At 38.0% G+C, this 21,508-nt stretch overlaps 1 long non-coding RNA gene across 1 annotated transcript; it reads left to right on the top strand.

Annotated features, from left to right (window-relative positions):
• The first annotated feature begins 20,443 nt into the window (after positions 1 to 20,443).
• On the top strand, positions 20,444 to 21,076 carry LOC134635689 (uncharacterized). The gene is made up of 3 exons (XR_010094973.1): positions 20,444 to 20,653; positions 20,770 to 20,873; positions 20,977 to 21,076. It is a non-coding gene; the product is annotated as an uncharacterized LOC134635689 (long non-coding RNA).
• Positions 21,077 to 21,508: the final 432 nt, after the last annotated feature.

Genomic DNA, 21,508 nt, shown 5'->3' with positions numbered 1-21,508 from the left:
AAGTGGGCACTCGGGATGTCATATGACCAGAAATGTGGTAACTGTAATTCAACAGTATGTAAAGAAAGAATCTGCTAAGAACAAAACACACACAAAAAACCCCAAGAGAACTCAAATTCGTTCCATGTAATCCAATCTAAAACATTTTAAACTGCTGAACAGCAACACAAACAGTGTTAAAGAAACAGTGTTAACAGAATAATTATGATGAGTTTGTACCAAAGTTTCAGGTCACATGGCACACCTAGTGTGTAGTGTGGGGTATCAGCTGGTAAGTATAGGTTTTTTCATATTTGTGTCCTTAGAGTTCAGATAGATAAAGCCTTGTGTATAATAATTAGTCATAACCACAACTCAAAGTCAGGGACTAACTAAATTTGGGACTTCGTGTCTGAGCCCAGGTTTAAACACAGTGTTAAAAAGCATTTAGTGGCATGGCTGAACAATGCTGTAAACTAATGATACTTATTTATCCATGTTCACAAAAAGGACTAATGTGTTCATTTGATTATTTGTATGTGTTAAACTGTGTCACCACCTTAGGCTTTCGTTTGAGTTCACTCAAAAATCTCTATACAGTTCTCTTTTACCACTGTGTGGACACTGTTTACAATAAAACATAAAATAGAATGAGTAATAAAAAGATGTGTAGACAGATCAGTAGATTCAGTAGACCAATATTAACAGCTGTTCAGCCATGTGCTACGAAACAAACACAATTTAAAGGTTCAGGATTGTGGTTTTAAAAGTCGAATTTTCATGTATTTCATATGTTGCTTATTATTTTTATTTGGTTATTTAATTTAGTTATTTTTATTTATTCTCCTGTGAAGTGTTTAACAAAAAAAGCTACTTTAATTTCAATTTTATTTGTTTATTATTTGGTAATTTGTTCTTTAAGAATCGAGTCTGTGCCAAAAACTAAAGTTGAACAGACACATGACAGGATCAGATTATTAACACCTTAAAACATTGCAAACGTCTCTTTTTAAAATGATTTTTATTCTATTTCGAAAAAAAAAAATTGTTGAATTAATTTAAGTCCTTTTCAGAAAGAAGCTGTACAATATGACTTAAGATTTTTATGTTATTTTCTATGATATACAAAACAAATGGATGTATGTAATACCATTAAACATGATATACACATGTGTATATGTCTGAAAAACATTATGCTGTATATTAAAGCTTGTATTTTCTCCAGCATGTTTGTTCATCTTTTCAGTTCAATTCAACAAATTTGTTTTTACATATTATTTTTTTTATGAATTAGAGATTTATAATACATAATTCCACTCTTTAAGTGATTAGAAGAATATGAACTTTTGTTATTCATTCAGAGGTTTTCTGACTAAATTTTCTTTTGTCATTACTCATCTTTTTCTAATTTATATTTTAAACATGTTCAGCTATTTTCCAACTTCTTCTGTGTGAAAACCAGCTTTCAAAAGTTCTGCACTTTTGTTTTCAGGTTAAAAATTCTGTATTTTCCAGCTAATTCAACATTTTTAGCTTAATATTCAGTAATGATTTCATTTCAGTGCATACATTCAGATTCAAGCATTCACACTGCAGTTTCTTCAGAAAATGCACTTTCTAGTTAGTGTGAATGCTTGTAAAAGCATTCACAGTATTGTTGTTGTAATCTTTATTCTATTTTATTATTATTATTATAGATTCCGTACGTTTTTTGTAGTCCTACTCCTTCAAAACCGTTCAACTTAGAAAAACCATTCAAACACCGTTAGATTCCTCTTCTTTTGGACACGACTGCTTCTATTTTTCTCATTTTTAACATTTATATTTTTAATTTTATTTAACTTTTTTCAACAAAAATTTCCCATGTATTTCAATGGGGAGACCCTTCAAATCCTCATTCAACTTACTCATTTTTAAACTCCTACTACTTCCACATACATTGACATAGAGCCACCATTCAAACTTTAAAACGAAGACAAGACATTCAACTATTCAACTTGTATTTATCTTTTCAATATCTATTATACTTTTTCTTCAGTTCCAGATTAAGTTTCATGATGTTTTTTCAGCCGTTTCAGAGTTTATAATGGGTGTGTATGGGACGGAATGTTGCCGCTAGAGTGAGACAGCTCAACTGCTAGAGTGGAAGCAGGTCGAAAATTAATCTTAAAATATTTTTTAAAACTGCTGCTGTGTCCACGGTGTTTGGTCTACAGGTATGATTTTACCCTCAAAACGTAGCCATCGCTGTCCTCTTTCATCCAATGTGTTTACTATTGTAGTAGGTGTTATGGTTCTTTCATAAATGTCACCAATGCACAGCCTACTCCCTCCAACTCCTCCATAGACTCTAATGTTAAAATGGCTCAGAAGGTTCGTTTGAAAACCAGAAGTACAGGCTGTCTTTACACTGTCACCACGTCCATATAATAAACTCCACAAGCATGAAAACTGAGAATTAGGTAGACTAGACATTGCTGGCGCTCACGGTGAAAGAATTTTGTCAATAGGACCTGTACTTTTCATTTGGGAGCGATTTGTTTCGACCTGACTTTTCTGTTCATTTTAAGCAGCAAAAGTGAGGTGCATGTCTGTGTGCGTGTGTACTGAGCCATTGGGTGCAGTCACTATAGCAACCAGGCTCACACCTGCCTGCCTAACGAGCTCTGTCTCTCACTGTGCCAAGATTCATCTTAAACACTTCTCTTTAAACTGCTGCTGTGTCCACAGTGTTTGCTCTACAGCCATCATTTTACCCTCAAAACGTCGCCATCGTTCTTCTCTTTCCAACACCGTGTCTTTCAAAGCTCATAGATACAAACTTTTTAAACTGTGTGGATCCAAGTGGAGGGTTCACATTTTAGTCATTCAGTTATTCAACGCATATGAACTTTTAATATTCATTCAGAGGTTTTTTGACTCTGAATTTTCCTTTCTCATTTTTATTGAAAAACCTTTCAGCTATTTTCCAACTTCTTCTCTGTGGATTTTAGCTTTTAGCAGTTCAGCACTTTTGTTTTCAGGCGACAATTTCTGTATTTTTCATGTCATTCAAAATTTTTAACTTAAATTCAGCAATTAATTCATTTCAGTGCATACATTCAGATTCAAGCATTCACACTGCAGTTTCTTCAGAAAATGCACTTTCTAGTTATTATTTCATATTCCGTACGTTTTTTGGCATCTAACTCCTTCAAAACCGTTCAACTTAGAAAAACCATTCAAACACCGTTAGATTCCTCTTCTTTTGGACATGACTGCTTCTACTTTTCTCATTTTTAACATTTATATTTTTAATTTTATTCAACTTTTTTCAACAAAAATTTCCCATGTATTTCAATGGGGAGACCCTTCAAATTCTCCTTCAACTTATTCATTTTTAAACTCTTACTACTTCCACACACGTTGACATAGAGCCACCATTCAAACTTTAAAACGAAGACAAGACATTCAACTATTCAACTTGTATTTATCTTTTCAATATCTTTTATACTTTTTCTTCAGTTCCAGATTAAGTTTTATGATGTTTTTTCAGCCGTTTCAGAGTTTATAATGGGTGTGTATGGGATGGAATGTTGCTGCTAGAGTGAGACAGCTCAACTGCCAGAGTGGAAGCAGGTCGAAAATTAATCTTAAAATATTTTTTAAAACTGCTGCTGTGTCCGCAGCGTTCGCTCTACAGCCATCATTTTACCCTCAAAACGTAGCCATCGCTGTCCTCTTTCATCCAATGTGTTTACTATTGTAATAGGTGTTATGGTTCTTTCATAAATGTCACCAATGCGCAGCCTCCTCCCTCCAACTGCTCCATAGACTCCAATGTTAAAATGGCTCAGAAGGTTCGTTTGAAAATCAGAAGAGCATGGTGTCTTTCCACTGTCACCACGTCCATATAATAAACTCCACAGGCATGAAAACCGAGAATTAGGTAGACTAGACATTGCTGTTGCTCACGGTGAAAGAATTTTGTCAATATGACTTGTACTTTTCATTTGGGAACGATTTGTTTTGGCCTGACTTTTCTGTTCATTTTAAGCAGCAAAAGTGAGGTGCATGTCTGTGTGTGTGTATGGAGCCATTGGGTGCAGTCACTATAGCAACCAGGCTCACACCTGCCTGCTTAATGAGCTCTGTCTCTCACTGTGCCAAGATTCATCTTAAATACTTCTCTTTCAACTGCTGCTGTGTCCACAGTGTTTGCTTTACAGCCATCATTTTACCCTCAAAACATCGCCATCATTGTTCTCTTTCCAACAGCATGTCTTTCAAAGCTCAGAGAGCTAAAGTTTTTAAACTGTGTGTATCCAAGTCTGATCCAAGTCTGATCCAAAGCTAAAGTTTTTAAACTGTGTGTATCCAAGTCTGATCCAAGTCTGATCCAAGTGGAAGGATCAGATTTTAGTCATTCAGTGATTCAAAGAATATAAACTTTTAATATTCATTCAGATGTTTTCTGACTCTAAATTTTCTTTTCTCATTACTTATGTTTTTCTAATTTACATTTAAAACATTTTCCGATCTTTTCTAACTTCTTCTCTGTGGATGTCAGCTTTTAGCAGTTCAGCTTTTTTGTTTTCAGGTGCAAATTTCTATATTTTTCATCTCATTCAACATTTTTAACTTAAAATTCAGCAATTAATTCATTTCAGCGCATATATTCAGATTCAAGCATTCACACTGCAGTTTCTTCAGAAAATGCACTTTCTAGTTAGTGTGAATGCTTGTAAAAGCATTCACAGTATTGTTCTTCTAATCTTTATTATTATTATTTCATATTCCGTACGTTTTTTGGCATCTAACTCCTTCAAAACCGTTCAACTTAGAAAAACCATTCAAACACCGTTAGATTCCTCTTCTTTTGGACACGACTGCTTCTACTTTTCTCATTTTTAACATTTATATTTTTAATTTTATTCAACTTTTTTCAACAAAAATTTCCCATGTATTTCAATGGGGAGACCCTTCAAATCCTCATTCAACTTACTCATTTTCAAACTGTATCTACTTCCACATACGTTGGCATAGAGCCACCATTCAAACTTTGAAACGAAGACAAGACATTCAACTATTCAACTTGTATTTATCTTTTCAATATCTATTATACTTTTTCTTCAGTTCCAGTTTAAGTTTCATGATGTTTTTTCACCCGTTTCAGAGTTTATAATGGGTGTGTATGGGACGGAATGTTGGGGCTAGAGTGAGACAGCTCAACTGGCAGAGTGAGCGAAGCAAAATAATTAATCTTAAAATATTTTCTTAAAACTGCTGCTGTGTCCGCAGCGTTTGCTCTACAGCCATCATTTTACCCTCAAAACGTAGCCATCGCTGTCCTCTTTCATCCAATGTGTTTACTATTGTACTAGGTCTTATGGTTCTTTCATAAATGTCACCAATGCACAGCCTCCTCCCTCCAACGGTTCCATAGACTCTAATGTTAAAATGGCTCAGAAGGTTCGTTTGAAAATCAGAAGAGCATGGTGTCTTTCCACTGTCACCACGTCCATATAATAAACTCCACAGTCATGAAAACTGAGAATTTGGTAGACTAGACATTGCTGGTGCTCACGGTGAAATAATTTTGTCAATACGACATGTACTTTTCATTTGGGAACGATTTGTTTGGGGCTGACTTTTCTGTTCATTTTAAGCAGCAAAAGTGAGGTGCATGTCTGTGTCCGTGTGTATGGAGCCATTGGGTGCAGTCACTATAGCAACCAGGCTCACACCTGCCTGCTTAACGAGCTCTGTCTCTCACTGTGCCAAGATTAATCTTAAACACTTCTCTTTCAACTGCTGCTGTGTCCACAGTGTTTGCTCTACAGCCATCATTTTACCCTCAAAACGTCGCCGTCGTTGTTCTCTTTCCAGCACCGTGTCTTTCAAACCTCAGACATTTAAACTTTTTAAACTTTATGGATCCAAGTGGAGGGATCACATTTTAGTCATTCAGTGATTCAAAGAATATGAACTTTTAATATTCATTCAGATGTTTTCTGACTCTAAATTTTCTTTTCTCATTACTTAGGTTTTTCTAATTTACATTTAAAACATTTTCAGCTTTTTTCCAACTTCTTCTGTGTAACCTTTAGCTTTTAGCAGTTCAGCTTTTTTGTTTTCAGTTTAAAAAACTTGTATTTTTCATCTCATTCAACATTTTTAACTTAACATTCAGCAATTAATTCATTTCAGTGCATACATTCAGATTCAAGCATTCACACTGCAGTTTCTTCAGAAAATGCACTTTCTAGTTATTATTATTATTATTATTATATCATATTCCGTACGTTTTTGTGCATCTATCTCCTTCAAAACCGTTCAACTTAGAAAAACCATTCAAACACCATTAGATTCCTCTTCTTTTGGACATGACTGCTTGTATTTTTCTCATTTATAACATTTATATTTTTAAAATTATTCAACTTTTTTCAACAAAAATTTCCCATGTATTTCAATGGGGAGACCCTTCAAATCCTCATTCAACTTATTCATTTTCAAACTGTATCTACTTCCACATACGTTGACATAGAGCCACCATTCAAACTTTAAAACGAAGACAAGACATTCAACTATTCAACTTGTATTTATCTTTTCAATATCTATTATACTTTTTCTTCAGTTCCAGTTTAAGTTTCATGATGTTTTTTCACCCGTTTCAGAGTTTATAATGGGTGTGTATGGGACGGAATGTTGCCGCTAGAGTGAGACAGCTCAACTGGCAGAGTGAGAGAAGCAAAATAATTAATCTTAAAATCTTTTTTAAAACTGCTGCTGTGTCCGCGGCGTTTGCTCTACAGGTATGATTTTACCCTCAAAACGTAGCCATCGCTGTCCTCTTTCATCCAATGTGTTTACTATTGTACTAGGTGTTATGGTTCTTTCATAAATGTCACCAATGCGCAGCCTCCTCCTTCCAACTCCTCCATAGACTCCAATGTTAAAATGGCTCAGAAAGTTCGTTTGAAAATCAGAAGAGCATGGTGTCTTTACACTGTCACCACGTCCATATAATAAACTCCACAGGCATGAAAACCGAGAATTCAGTAGACTAGACATTGCTGGTGCTCACGGTGAAAGAATTTTGTCAATACGACGTGTACTTTTCATTTGGGAACGATTTGTTTCGGCCTGACTTTTCTGTTCATTTTAAGCAGCAAAAGTGAGGTGCATGTCTGTGAGCGTGTGTATGGAGCCATTGGGTGCAGTCACTATAGCAACCAGGCTCACACCTGCCTGCCTAACGAGCTCTGTCTCTCACTGTGCCAAGATTCATCTTAAACACTTCTCTTTCAACTGCTGCTGTGTCCACAGTGTTTCCTCTGCAGATATCATTTTACCCTCAAAACATCGCCATCGTTCTTCTGTTCCCAGCACCGTGTCTTTCAAAGCTCAGAGATACAAACTTTTTAAACTGTGTGGATCCATGTGGAGGAATCACATTTTAGTCATTCAGTTATTCAAAGAATATGAACTTTTAATATTCATTCAGATGTTTTCTGACTCTAAATTTTCTTTTCTCATTTCTTATGTTTTTCTAATTTAAAATTAAAACATTTTCAGCTCTTTTCCAACTTCTGTGTGGTTGTCAGCTTTTAGCACTTCAGCACTTTTGTTTTCAGGTGCAAATTTCTGTATTTTTCATCTCATTCAACATTTTTAAGTTAAAATTCAGCAATTAATTCATTTCAGTGCATACATTCAGATTCAAGCATTCACACTGCAGTTTCTTCAGAAAATGCACTTTCTAGTTAGTGTGAATGCTTGTAAAAGCATTCACAGTATTGTTGTTGTAATCTTTATTCTATTTTTTTATTATTATTATCTATTCCGTACGTTTTTTGTACTCCTACTCCTTCAAAACCGTTCAACTTAGAAAAACCATTCAAACACCGTTAGATTCCTCTTCTTTTGGACATGACTGCTTCTATTTTTCTCATTTTTAACATTTATATTTTTAATTTTATTCAACTTTTTTCAACAAAAATTTCCCATGTATTTCAATGGGGAGACCCTTCAAATCCTCATTCAACTTACTCATTTTTAAACTCCTACTACTTCCACATACGTTGACATAGAGCCACCATTCAAACTTTAAAACGAAGACAAGACATTCAACTATTCAACTTGTATTTATCTTTTCAATATCTTTTATACTTTTTCTTCAGTTCCAGTTTAAGTTTCATGATGTTTTTTCAGCCGTTTCACAGTTTTTAATGGGTGTGTATGGGACGGAATGTTGGGGCCAGAGTGAGACAGCTCAACTGCTACAGTGAGAGAAGCAAAAAAATTAATCTTAAAATCTTTTTTAAAACTGCTGCTGTGTCCGCAGCGTTTGCTCTACAGATATGATTTTACCCTCAAAATGTAGCCATCGCTGTCCTCTTTCATCCAATGTGTTTACTATTGTACTAGGTGTTATGGTTCTTTCATAAATGTCACCAATGCACAGCCTACTCCCTCCAACTCTTCCATAGACTCTAATGTTAAAATGGCTCAGAAGGTTCGTTTGAAATTCAGAAGAGCATGGTGTCTTTCCACTGTCACCACGTCCATATAATAAACTCCACAAGCATGAAAACTCAGAATTCAGTAGACTAGACATTACTGCCGCTCACGGTGAAAGAATTTTGTCAATACGACATGTACTTTTCATTTGGGAGCGATTTGTTTCGGCCTGACTTTTCTGTTCATTTTAAGCAGCAAAAGTGAGGTGCATGTCTGTGTGCATGTGTACTGAGCCATTGGGTGCAGTCACTATAGCAACCAGGCTCACACCTGCCTGCTTAACGATCTCAGTCTCTCACTCTGCCAAGGTTAAATCTAAAAATGTCTGTTACATCTAAGCAGTTGTAGTAAGATTAACTTTTTCAATAGGTACAATAAGACAGGTTTTGACAGGGTTTTGCCACAGATTAACAGTGTGTCAGTAGTTAGTATAGGCCAACTGAATAGAGCATTCTCATTGCCCTGTTAAATTCAAGTTGATTGTGTATTGGTGGACTTGTCTTCTCCACAGAGGTTTTTCAGATCTGGGCGGTTGGAGTCAGTTGATGACTTTAAAATAATCTTTTCTGACTGGATAGTTAAAGCTCTACCTGTCTGTAGTTGATTTTCCCACATTTTAAATAATCTAATCTCATTTAATGTCTCTGTTTTTAGTCTGTATAATTTATCTCCCCACTAATACACACAAAGTAGTCTTAAAGTAAAACCCATAAAACAGTTCAAGATGACATACTTTTTATTTGTTAATATAATGCCAGTTGCCCTCTTTCCTGAGTATAAGCGAATGAGTGACATAAAGAGAAAAAGTACCAATTTGTATGCTGATGAGTCTTGTGTGTTTTTTTCTCTGTCTCGCTATGACAGAGAAATGTATATGCTCAATATTGCTGTTTAAACTGACGCTCAAATTTCCAAGCACCACCTGAACGCCTCATCGGTCTTTAACTACTCACTGCACCAACTGTCGTCATTCCGCTTTGCTCTCTGCTGTGGTAAGTACAATACACTCAGTATAGCACTGTTTAATTTTTATGATGGTAAAAATACATGTTTGACATTTAAACTCACATATCAAGTCTTTTTAAAGTTCAACACAGTTCAAAGAATAAAGAAAGCAAAAAAAGAATAACTTTCGCTATCATTTATATAGGTTTATGACTTTTGCTGTTAGCAGCAGTGCTAACGCTAGCTTTAGTGCTAACGCTAGCTATAGTGCTAACACTAGCCTTAGCAGTTGTTAACTGACAAAAAGAATATTCCTGTGATATTCCTGTGATATTTATTGGGGGTCAGTAAGACAAAAGTAACAAATGAGCTTTATTATTGCCATTGTGGCTCAGTTATAACACTAAGAGCGCTTTATGACTTTTGCTGTTAGTAGCAGTGCTAACGCTATCTTCAATGCTAACGCTAGCTTTAATGCTAACGCTAGCATCAATGCTAATGCTAGCATCAATGCTAACGCTACCTATAATGCTAACACTAGCCTTAGCAGTTGTTAACTGACAAAAAGAATATTCCTGTGATATTTATTGGCGGTCAGTGAGACAAAAGTAACAAATGATTTTTATTATTGCCATTGTGGCTCAGTTTTAACAGTAAGACTGCTAGTGCTAGCAGCAGTGCTAACACTAACTGAAGTGCTAATGCTAGCAGGAATGCTAGCGCTAGCAGCAATGCTAACGCTAGTAACAGTCTAACAGTAGCCTTACATAAGTACTTAAATCAATACTTCAGTTAATTAGTTTGAATTATAAAATGGCTGCTGTATCAGCTGGGGTGCTATATTACTCTATAATTACCCTGCTGACTATAAGTTCAGTGTATCATGTCATGCGGCCTTTGTATTTCTGTTAGTCTAATAACACTGTACAGACAACTAATATATTATTTCTCTTCTTACACTTTCAGGAACTTGACTCGCATCTGTGCTTTGCCTGGTAGGTGTGCACATACTGTAAGAGAAGTAGACCAAAATAAAAAAAAAAATAATCTGACTAATATAAGCTGTAAAGTGATGGGTTCAAACTTCGTGCTAGACCTTTTAAACACATTTTTATAATAAATACACATAAGTTCAGCTTAACAATTGGGCTAAAATATTTTTTTCGTACATTTTTGTAGTCACATTACATGTGATTAGTTAACGATTCAATCAATCATATTTATATTTTAAAATATTATTGCTGAATTTAATTAAATATTTATTCTTTTAAAAAGTGCCCAATTATGCAACTTTTTGCACATGGCAGCCGACAACAGTTTAGCTTGAATATTTCTTTTGTCCTTTTTCAGTAGTCACAATTAGTTTATACAATTACCATGTGATATCATTTTAATGAATTTTTTTTTTTTCTTGTTTTTTGTTCACAGTGTGCAGAAGAAGAACAAGGACCAGATCTCCAGTCTTCTCTCTCACATCCCAACCCCCCAACCCCTCTATCCTCTGTACTGCTCCACCTGTTGTCTCTGCCTTCTTTCCATCTGTATTTCACCCTGTGGTTTGTGAGAAATTTTGCCAAACCAAGAATCTTATTGCGGTTTGATTTCAAAACCGTGTCTCTCCTGCTCTGTCTGTTCTCTCTGCTAAATTTTCTCTCTACCTGTTTTTCACTCTTTGGCTTGCTGCTGAGAAATGCACAAGCCAATAAAGCAATAAAGAGTGCATATTTTGCCTCAACCTTTGAACAAACTGAACAAACAAAGAAAACTCTACGGTTTGATTTCAAAACCGTGTCTTTCCTGCTCTCTCTGTTCTCTCTGCTAAATTTTCTCTCTACCTGTTTTTCACTCTTTGGCTTGCTGCTGAGAAATGCACAAGCCAATAAAGCAATAAAGAGTGCATATTTTGCCTCAACCTTTGAACAAACTGAACAAAGAAAACTCTGCGGTTTGATTTCCAAGCCGTGTCTCTCCTGCTCTGCCTGTTCTCTCTGCTAAATTTTCTCTCTACCTGTTTTTCACTCTTGGCTTGCTGCTGAAAAATGCCAAGCCATTAAAGCAATAAAGAGTGCATATTGCCTCTACCTGAGAACAAACTGAACAAATAAAGAAAACTCTAATTCACGGTCTGATTGTGATTTCCCAGCCGTGTCTCTCCTGCTCTGTCTATTCTCTCTTCTAAATTTTCTCTCTACCTGTTTTTCATTCTGGACTTGCTGCTAAGTTGTGCCAAGCCCATAAAGAGAGTACATATTATTCTCTCGACTGACAAAAAAACTCAAACAAACAAAGACATCTGTTTCTGAGAAATAAAAACTGAAATATAAAGACAAAGACAACATCTCCTGGTGTGTGCCACTCTTATTTTTTGAATATATTTTCTAAAGACTAAGAGAAACACAGGTGTGTAAAAATGCCAAGGAAGCAGAAAAAGTCACAAGCTGCAAAACAACGCTGGAAGAAGTTCCATGAGTTTCACAGTGTACCAACATGTGAACAAGCTGAGTGTGATTTTCCTAAGGGCTCTGCAGAAGACAGTGTGTCTGCAAAGACCAATGCTGATGGTGTCAAACAGACAGGTCAACATGTTCCTGCACATGTACAACAGGTATCCTATGCTGATGCTGTAAAGACTGGATTGCAGCATGAATTTAATGAACATCGGGTAAACCGTAGAGACCAACCTGAGGTGTCAAGTTCCCCACAGGTGGGTTATGCTGACATTGTGAAAAGAGGCCATCACAGTGATGTGGCAGGACGATCTCATTCAGAAAGAGTGAACCTTGAAAACCAGCCCTCTGTAGCACATGTCTGTGCATCTCACAGCCAGGCTCATCCTAAATATGGGGACTCCAGAAACAGTCAGTGCACATGTAACTCAATCACATTTCTTGCTTTCCTTCATGAGAATGAAAACATGACTACAGCTGACCTTAATCTGGTCTTGGATAAAGGTGATGTGATGTACAAAGAGGCCAAGAAAAGATTCCCCAAGAGTATTCATTTGGCAACCGATGAGCTGCCAGACAAAGTTAATGCTCGCAGGTCTATGTATCATGTCGACATGACACAGCCTTCCCGGTATGGGACATTTGAAGAACCTCCAGAGGAAGCAGTAGATACCTTTCTCAGCTTAGAAGCAGGACTGAGCTGCCTGTTGTCAGATGTGCAGTATGCCTTACTAATTATGAGTGGATTGTGTATCGCAGTGTTCAGATCCACATCAGGCAAATATGGTTTCTTTGATCCACACTCCAGAACAGCCAGTGGTCTTCCTCTACCACTATGGTCACGTGATCGTGGTACGGCTGTGATGCTGAAATTCACACTCCTCAGTGACATGATTAAGAGGCTCCAGGATTCTTATGAAGGGATGGAGATATCACCTTCTTGTAACTATGAGCTGAAGCCTGTGCAGTTCTACAGTATGAGCACAGTCAACCTGAGTGATACCATCACAGACACACTCTGCAGACCAACAGCTGCCACTGCTGTGGCACCTACACACTCTGATACAACTGTTGATGAAGCAAACTCCTCTACTCCAAGGAGAAACACAACCACTGATCTGACTGAGAACATCTTTTGTCAAATGTCCATTTGCACGCCACTGGTGAAACAAAAAGAAGTCCACATGACTCAGTTCACATCATATGAACATCAGAATGAACCTCCTAATATACCCACAGAAGAACTATGCAGTGAATTAAATTTCCTTCCATCAAATGATGCTTTTTCATGTCAATCAAATGCTGCAATAACAAATGTTGCTGCCTGTGATCTTTCTGATATAGTTTTAAAAAAACTGAAAAAAGTTGATAAACAACAAAGGCACAAAATGAAAAGAAGATTAATGGCATCAGAGAAACCCAGAAATCAGAGAAAAGAAAACCAAAAAAGGAAAGAACGACAAAAGTACGCTTCAAATAAAGATTACAAAGAAAAGAAAAAATCTTGCACAAGCACGGCATATAAAAACAATCCTGAAGTTAGACAGAAACAACAACAGTATGTTAAAAGACGTTACTGTGAGAATGGAGAATTCAGACAAAAACAACAACAGTATGTTAAAAGACGTTACTGTGAGAATGGAGAATTCAGACAGAAACAACAACAGTATGTTAAAAGACGTTACTGTGAGAATGCAGAATTCAGACAAAAACAACAACAGTATGTTAAAAGACGTTACTGTGAGAATGCAGAATTCAGACTGAAACAACAACAGTATGTTAAAAGACGTTACTGTGAGAATGCTAAAGTTAGACAGAAACAAAAACAATATATTAAAAGACGTTACTGTGAGAATACTGATTTCAGAGAGGAGAAAAAAAGCTATATCACTAAAAGGTATCGAGAAAACCCAGAATTCAGAGAGAGACAGAGACAACTGATGAAACAACTAATGCGAGTCAGGTATCAAAGTAATCTTGCATTCAGGATTATGCACAACATGAGATGTGCCATGAAAATAAAAAGGAAATACAGATGGGTGAACAGACAAACCCAAGAGAGTGACAACAGTGTGATCAACGAGGCCATATCTGTGTTCAAATCACAAATCAAAGTTGGACCATCATACCCATGTACTGTATGTTTCAAGGCTTCATTTCCAAACCAAGTGCGACCCTGCAGAAGGTCAAATTATGTCAAAAACCCACATGTGGTTGCAACATGTTTGACAGGAAAGTTTGTTCATGTTTGTGATGAAAACTGCAGAAATGAGCAGTGCAATGTGCCTGATGAGAGAAAGAGAGAGTGGATTTGTCACACCTGCCACAATCATCTTAAAAATGGATCCATGCCAGCACTTGCTGTTGCCAATAAACTGGATCTTGCTGATATTCCATCTGAATTGTCTGATCTCAACATACTGGAGAGACATCTCATAGCCAAGTGCATACCATTTGCCAAGATTATTCCTCTTCCCAAAGGCAGACAGAGAGCAATTAGAGGAAATGTGGTCTGTGTCCCATCAGAGGTACAGGAAACTGTTGAAGCATTGCCTAGATTGAGAATTAATTCTCAGGTGATTAGAGTTAAACTGAAGAGACGCTTGTCTTATAAAGGTCATCAGCTGTTTCAGACTGTAAGCTGGTCTAAACTTGTGCAAGCACTGCATAAACTCAAGCAGATTCATCCACAGTATAAGGATGTGAGCATCAGAGATGATGCTGAGCTGTGTGATCCAACACTTCCTGATGAAGATGAGGAGGATGATGATGAGAACATGAATGAGGACGATTATGACGAGGCTGATTTAATGGAAATTGACAGCTGTGAGAAAAATGCACTGAGTGAAGCACAAAATAAAAATGAACAGAATATCGACATGTTACCCTGTGATGGTGAACAACCACGTGAACAGATGTCAGATGATTCAGAGCAAGCAGATGGACTGACTAATGGTGGTTTTGCACTCGAGTCCTGTTTGCAGCCCCCTGATGTGGCCGAGGAGATATTATGTTTCAGTGAAGGAATCTACTCTGTTGCTCCTGCAGAGAGAAACAATCCAATAAGTTTTTTCAAAACACCTAAACTGGAGGCCATGGCCTTCCCTGTGCAGTTTCCTACAGGCCAAAACACACTTGATGAAAGAAGGCTGATCAAAGTATCCCCCAGTGGGTATTTCAAATCAAGACTTTTCTGCACTGATGACCGTTTTGCCAAAGACACAAACTATTTGTTCTTTGCACAGTTTGTGACTGAAATACATTTGGCTACTTCCAGCATGACAATCCAGTTAAGGAAGGCAAAGCCTTTGACCAGAGATGGGAGAAAAATAACCTCAGGCATGCTGCAAGATAAACATGAGGTGGAGAAACTGGTGCGAAATAAAGATGCAGTGAGATTCATGCAGCCTCTGAGAGGAACCCCAGCCTATTGGGAGAAAACAACAAGAGATCTTTTTGCCATGATCAGACAGTTGGGAACTCCCACGTTCTTTTGCACATTCTCAGCTGCTGAAATGCGCTGGCCTGAAGTGATTGAGGCAATAACAAGGCAGCAAGGTGAACAAGTCAATTTTGAAGGACTCGACTGGTCAGCAAAATGTGACATCCTGAGAAGCAATCCTGTCACAACAATGCGCATGTTTGACAAGAGAGTTGAAGCATTATTTAGAGATTTACTCTTATCTCCTGCAGAGCCACTTGGCAAAGTCATTGACTACTTTTACAGAGTGGAGTTTCAGCACAGAGGAAGCCCACACATACACTGCCTCCTGTGGGTAGAAGGTGCTCCTGTGTTTGAGGATGATGATGATCAAACTGTTGTTGATTTTATAAACAAATACATCACAGCACAGCTGCCTGATCCACATAAACAACCTGAACTGTACAAGAAAGTTACAGAAGTGCAAAAACACAGTAAGAACCACACAAAGACGTGCTTTAGGAGTTTAAACTCTGGGTGCCGTTTTGGTTTTCCCAAACCACCCTGCAATGAGACAATGATCACAAGACCCAGTGAGGATGATGAACTGGAGGTAGAAACAGCAAAGAACAAGCTCAGGCCACTGAACCAGCTGCTGAATGAACCTGAAACTGCTTCCATGAGTTTAGAGCAGCTCTTGGCAAGATGCAAGTTGACACATGCAGAATATGAGAGATACCTGAATAAAATGAACACAAGGAGTACGATCATACTAAAGCGTGATCCAAAAGACTCTTGGATAAACGGCTATAATCCACATCTGCTTGAAGCCTGGAACAGTAATATCGACATAAGCTTTGTTCTAGATGCTTTTGGCGCTGCAAATTATTTAATGAAATATATATCTAAAAAAGAGGGTGGGCTATCTGAGTACCTGAAAACTGTTATTGAGAGCTCCCATAAAGACAGTGTAAATGAGTGCGATGAAATGAGAGCCGTCATGCAGGCATATTCAAAGAAGCGAGAGATCAGTGCACAGGAGTGTGTTGCTCGTGCATGTGGTCTTCACATGAAGCAATGTTCACGTGCTGTAATATTCATACCAACTGATGATAATCCAGTGAAAATGAGTCGTCCCCTGTCAGTTCTGGACAACACAACACCTGAGTCTTCCAATGTTTGGATGACATCTTTGAATGACAAATATAAAGCCAGACCTGAAACACCAGAGTATGAGGAGATGTGCATGGCAGACTTTGCTGCTAATTGCAGGATTGTCTATGGCCAACAGACAAAAGGTAAAGATGTTTTACCCCTTCTCAATGAGATGGGATTTGTGCAAAGGCGCAAAAACGATAAGCCTGCTATCATCAGATTTCACCGCTGCTCACAAGAAAAACATCCAGAGCAATATTATGGAAGACTGCTTAAACTGTACCTTCCTCATCGTTCAGACAACGAACTGAAAACGCCATCTTTGCCAACCTATCAGGCTTTCTATGGTGCTGGCTGTGTACAGCTACCAGGTACTGACCGTCTTGAGTACGTGCAACACATTGTCAAAAGAAACAGAGAAAAATATGAGAAAAACAGTGAGGAGATCGAGAGCGCTGTTGAGGAATATGAGCAGAACAGAGGTGTGACTGACGAATGGTGTAATCTGGCACCTGAATCAGATCTCGTAAGGTTGCCACTTGTTGAACAAGAAAGAGAGCGAGACAATGAAAATGAACAGGAAGATGTGCCCGACTACAGCCGTCAGGCTGATGCTTCAACAGAAGTCAGAGCCATCAGGGAACCCCCTGCTATTGATCCCACTTTGTTACGTCAGATGTTTCAGAATCTAAATAAGAAGCAAGCCTGCATATTTTATGCAGTTAGAGACTGGTGCATTAAAAGAGTCTGTGCTCTAAATCCGGAGCAGTTTTTCTTTTATATTAATGGTGGTGCTGGAACAGGAAAATCACATCTTATCAAATGCATCTACTCAGAAGCATCTAAGATACTGAGCAAAGTGCCCAGATATGCAGACGACGTTGACATATCAAAACCCACTGTCCTGTTAACTGCTTTCACTGGGACTGCAGCATTTAACATTTCTGGAACAACACTGCATTCTCTACTCAAGCTCCCTAGAAGCTTAAAACCTCCCATTCAGGGACTTGGCAATCAGCTGGATGAAGTCAGATCAGAACTTTTGAATGCTGAAATAATCGTCATTGACGAAGTGTCTATGGTGTCAAGACATCTCTTTGCATATGTAGATGCAAGACTCAAACAGATCAAAGGGACTCGGAGACCCTTTGGAGGCATGTCAGTCATTGCTGTTGGAGACTTCTATCAGCTACCCCCAGTGCGACAGTCGAAACCTCTCTGTGTGCACGACCCGTCCGAGATCGACCTGTGGCGGGAGCATTTTCAGATGATCACTCTGACTGAGATTATGCGTCAGAAAGATGATGTTGTCTTTGCTGAGATGCTGAACAGAATCCGTGTGAAAGGAAAGTTGGATGTGCTTTGCAAAGCAGATAGAAATTTGTTGTCACAGGCCATAACTGAACCAGCCCGTTGTCCGACTGATGCGTTGCACATTTTTGCAACTAACAAAGAAGTGGATGCACACAACTCTGCAACACTGGGTCTGCTCCATACTCATATCATTGACATCCATGCAGATGATTATAGAAAGGATCCTAGAACTGGCAGAATGGCACTTCAAGACAGACCATTCAAAGGAGGTAAAAACGAGTTACCAGACACACTGAAAGTTGCAGAAGGAGCTCGTGTCATGCTCACCAGAAACATTGACATACAAAATGGTTTGGTTAATGGAGCTTTTGGAAAACTACTTAGAGTAGTTTACTCTGAAAACGACCAACACATCATCAAGCTTGGACTTAAAATGGATAATGAGACATCTGGAAAGAATAACCGCACACCAGCAGACAACATGGTGTACATTGAGAGAGCAGAGGAGAATCTGAAGCAGAAAGGAGTGGTACGAAGACAGTTCCCAGTGAAGCTGGCCTTTGCATGTACAATACATAAGGTACAGGGTATGACAACCACATCAGCTGTTGTCTCTCTTAAGAGCATTTTTGAGCCCGGCATGGCCTACGTAGCTGTCAGTAGAGTGACGTCTCTCAGTGGACTGTATCTTCTTGATATGGAGGAGAAAAAAATATTCACCAATCCAGAAATCACTGCAGCGCTTGAGAACATGAGACAAGCCAACCTTGATGACATGATGCCTCTTCTACACGTGAGACAAACACTGAGCAGGTCAGAGGTTTTCACCATTGTTCATCATAATACAGAGGGACTGCCAGCTCACATTAATGACATCAAGAGTCACCATGAATTGTGTCTAGCAGATGTTTTGTGCCTAACAGAAACACACCTGCGGGGCTCTTTTGTCGCAGAGAGTCTCCACTTGGAAAATTACAATTTGTTCAAACGCAACAGACACCTGTCCTACACAAACTTTCCCCAGATGGCAAACAGAAGTGGTGGTGGAGTTGCTGTTTATGTGAAGAGTGACATTCAAGTGCATGAAAAACAGTACATCCATAATGTAACTGACCTTGAATTTCTGGCTTTAAAGGTTGAAGCACCAGTCAGTGCTCTGATTGCAGTTGTGTACAGACCTCCAGACTACACTCTGAGGCCATTCCTGAAAAACCTGGTAAGCCTATTAGACTCATTAGAGATCATGGACTGTCGTCCCATCATAGTGTGTGGTGATTTTAATGAGAATGTTTTATCCATTGCAAACAAACCAATCCTGGAGCTGTTTGAGTCTAGGGGATACGCACAGGTCATCACTGCCCCTACCACAGAGAAGAACACACTGCTTGACCTAATTTTCATTTCTCAGCCAGAGCGATGTCTCCATTCTGGAGTCATGAAGACCTACCATAGTTACCATGACCCTGTATACTGTGTATTGTCCTGTGATGATTCATGATCTAGATCTTTGACTACAGTAAGTAATTTCTATATTTTTGAATGACTTAAGAAAGTAGAGCGATATTTAAAAGTTGACTTAAGAAAAAGCGCCCTGCATTGCAATATAATGTTTGAATTGTCTACATAAAATACAATTAAATGAATTAAGTAATGATATCAGTAAAAGATGACAATTTTATGTATTACAGAAAATCTAAAAATCAGAAATCTATGAATGTCAGAAAAATCAAATATAGTAGTTTAAAACAAACAGTGTAGGCATATCCTCTCTGCAGCCAGGCTTCAAAATCCTGCCAGGCTGCCCCAGTCTCACTGTGGCTGGGAGGGAGGGAGGGTGGACCAGAGGATTGCCCACACAGCAAATAAATGTTCAACAGCTTCTTCATTGTTTCTGAGAGAACAACACAGACTAAAGGTTGCTTCTAAAAAAAAATAAAATAAATAAAAATAAAAATCTAATTACAGCAATAATGACAGTTAAGCCAGTTTATCTGTGCCTCTATTTTGAAATAATATTTACAAAAATGTTATTGATTTCAGTTTGTTATAATCTTTAAACTTGTTCAAAAGTATATCATTATATTTTTGGACAAATCTTTCAATGAAACATACATTTTTATGAGCTTTTATCATGTTTCAGCCAGTGCATTTATCAGGGTGGGTCTGGGTCTGGGATGATAAATGCACATTTCTGGCCAGAAATGTTTCAGCAGTGTTACATATGCACTACATATGTTAAACTTGCTTTTTGTTACCAGTTGATACCCTACATTTGTATAGACATTGGGTGGTGTGAGGCTGGGGAGTTGAGTGGAGTGGGTAGGTGGGAGTTGAATGTGGGGGGGTACGGTAGGAGGTTGTTAGGTTTCTTTTTTTTTTTTTTTTTTGTTAAGAGAGACACAGTCCTCCTGTGTCTTCTCCAAGCTTCACATGTAAAATCCAACAGTGTGAAGCACATAGCAGCCAGAAACTGTAATGCCACAGATCAGAGAGGCTTCATCATCACCATCTTCGCCGTACGATCAGAGCATGAGACTTCACATCTGGAGCACAGGAGAGATTCTGTGATAAGTCCTCCTTCTAGCTTGTCCCACAAGCAGTCGGTGAGATTTACTCACAACAAAAAGGGTTAATGACATTATTTTCATGAAAACATGTATTAATTCTTTGTAAAGTGTTTAAATTGTGTTTTCACTTGACCTTAGGAGTGTTATTTTGAGTGTATTTTAATATCTGTACTCAGGTGTTTCCCTCTGTGATCCATCCCCTTCAGAGCTGAGACACTCAGGACTGAACAGACTGCACAGTTTCTGTGACTGAGCCTCCAAAACATCTTCTTTGAAACCACACATGATAGAAGGGCTTTATATTTGCAGCAGCACTACTAAAGGTATTCAGTTTATTACAGGATGTGTTTGTTTCTTAGGACCAGCTCTAAGTGCACACTACCTAACATATACACCTTTCTGTTCATTACAAACCAACTACTCTGGATCATATGGCCAGTCGGCAGGAATGTTGCTGCAGGAAAACATCCCTGCAGATCACCATCATTGTCAGACTGACTGTGCCTCCTCTGTGCAGTGTCAAGATCCTCCCTAAATGAGTGTGTAAGTTCATTATTTTATTCCCTTTGACAAGACAAGTATCACTGATATTTACATTTACAACTACAAATGTTCCTGTTTTCTGCTCTTCTTTTAAAGTCCTCAGCTATCCTGCTTCTGTGCTGCTTGCCACACATCAAACACTGGCCGGATGACAGGGAGGATCCACTCTGAAGTCACTGGACATGATGAGGATCATATGGGACTTTATAGTTTCAAAGAAATGTTGTGCTCTTTGATTACAGGTTTTAAATGGACATAATGACTGCCTCTCTCTGATCTGACAGGCTAAAGGATTGTTTTCATTGTTAGTGCTCTGTACAGTGTATGCTTATTTAATATTTCATCACAGAGCAAACCTTTATTTATTTAACATATTTTTATTTTGTTTTAATGTTGAATTAACTGTGGGGATTTTTTTAAGTGGGCACTCGGGATGTCATATGACCAGAAATGTGGTAACTGTAATTCAACAGTATGTAAAGAAAGAATCTGCTAAGAACAAAACACACACAAAAAACCCCAAGAGAACTCAAATTCGTTCCATGTAATCCAATCTAAAACATTTTAAACTGCTGAACAGCAACACAAACAGTGTTAAAGAAACAGTGTTAACAGAATAATTATGATGAGTTTGT

Source organism: Pelmatolapia mariae, linkage group LG10_11 (assembly GCF_036321145.2).
Source record: "Pelmatolapia mariae isolate MD_Pm_ZW linkage group LG10_11, Pm_UMD_F_2, whole genome shotgun sequence".
NCBI classification, from domain to species: domain Eukaryota; kingdom Metazoa; phylum Chordata; class Actinopteri; order Cichliformes; family Cichlidae; genus Pelmatolapia; species Pelmatolapia mariae.
The sequence above is the reverse complement of the archived record's forward strand: the minus strand, read 5'-3'. Positions and strand labels throughout refer to the sequence as shown.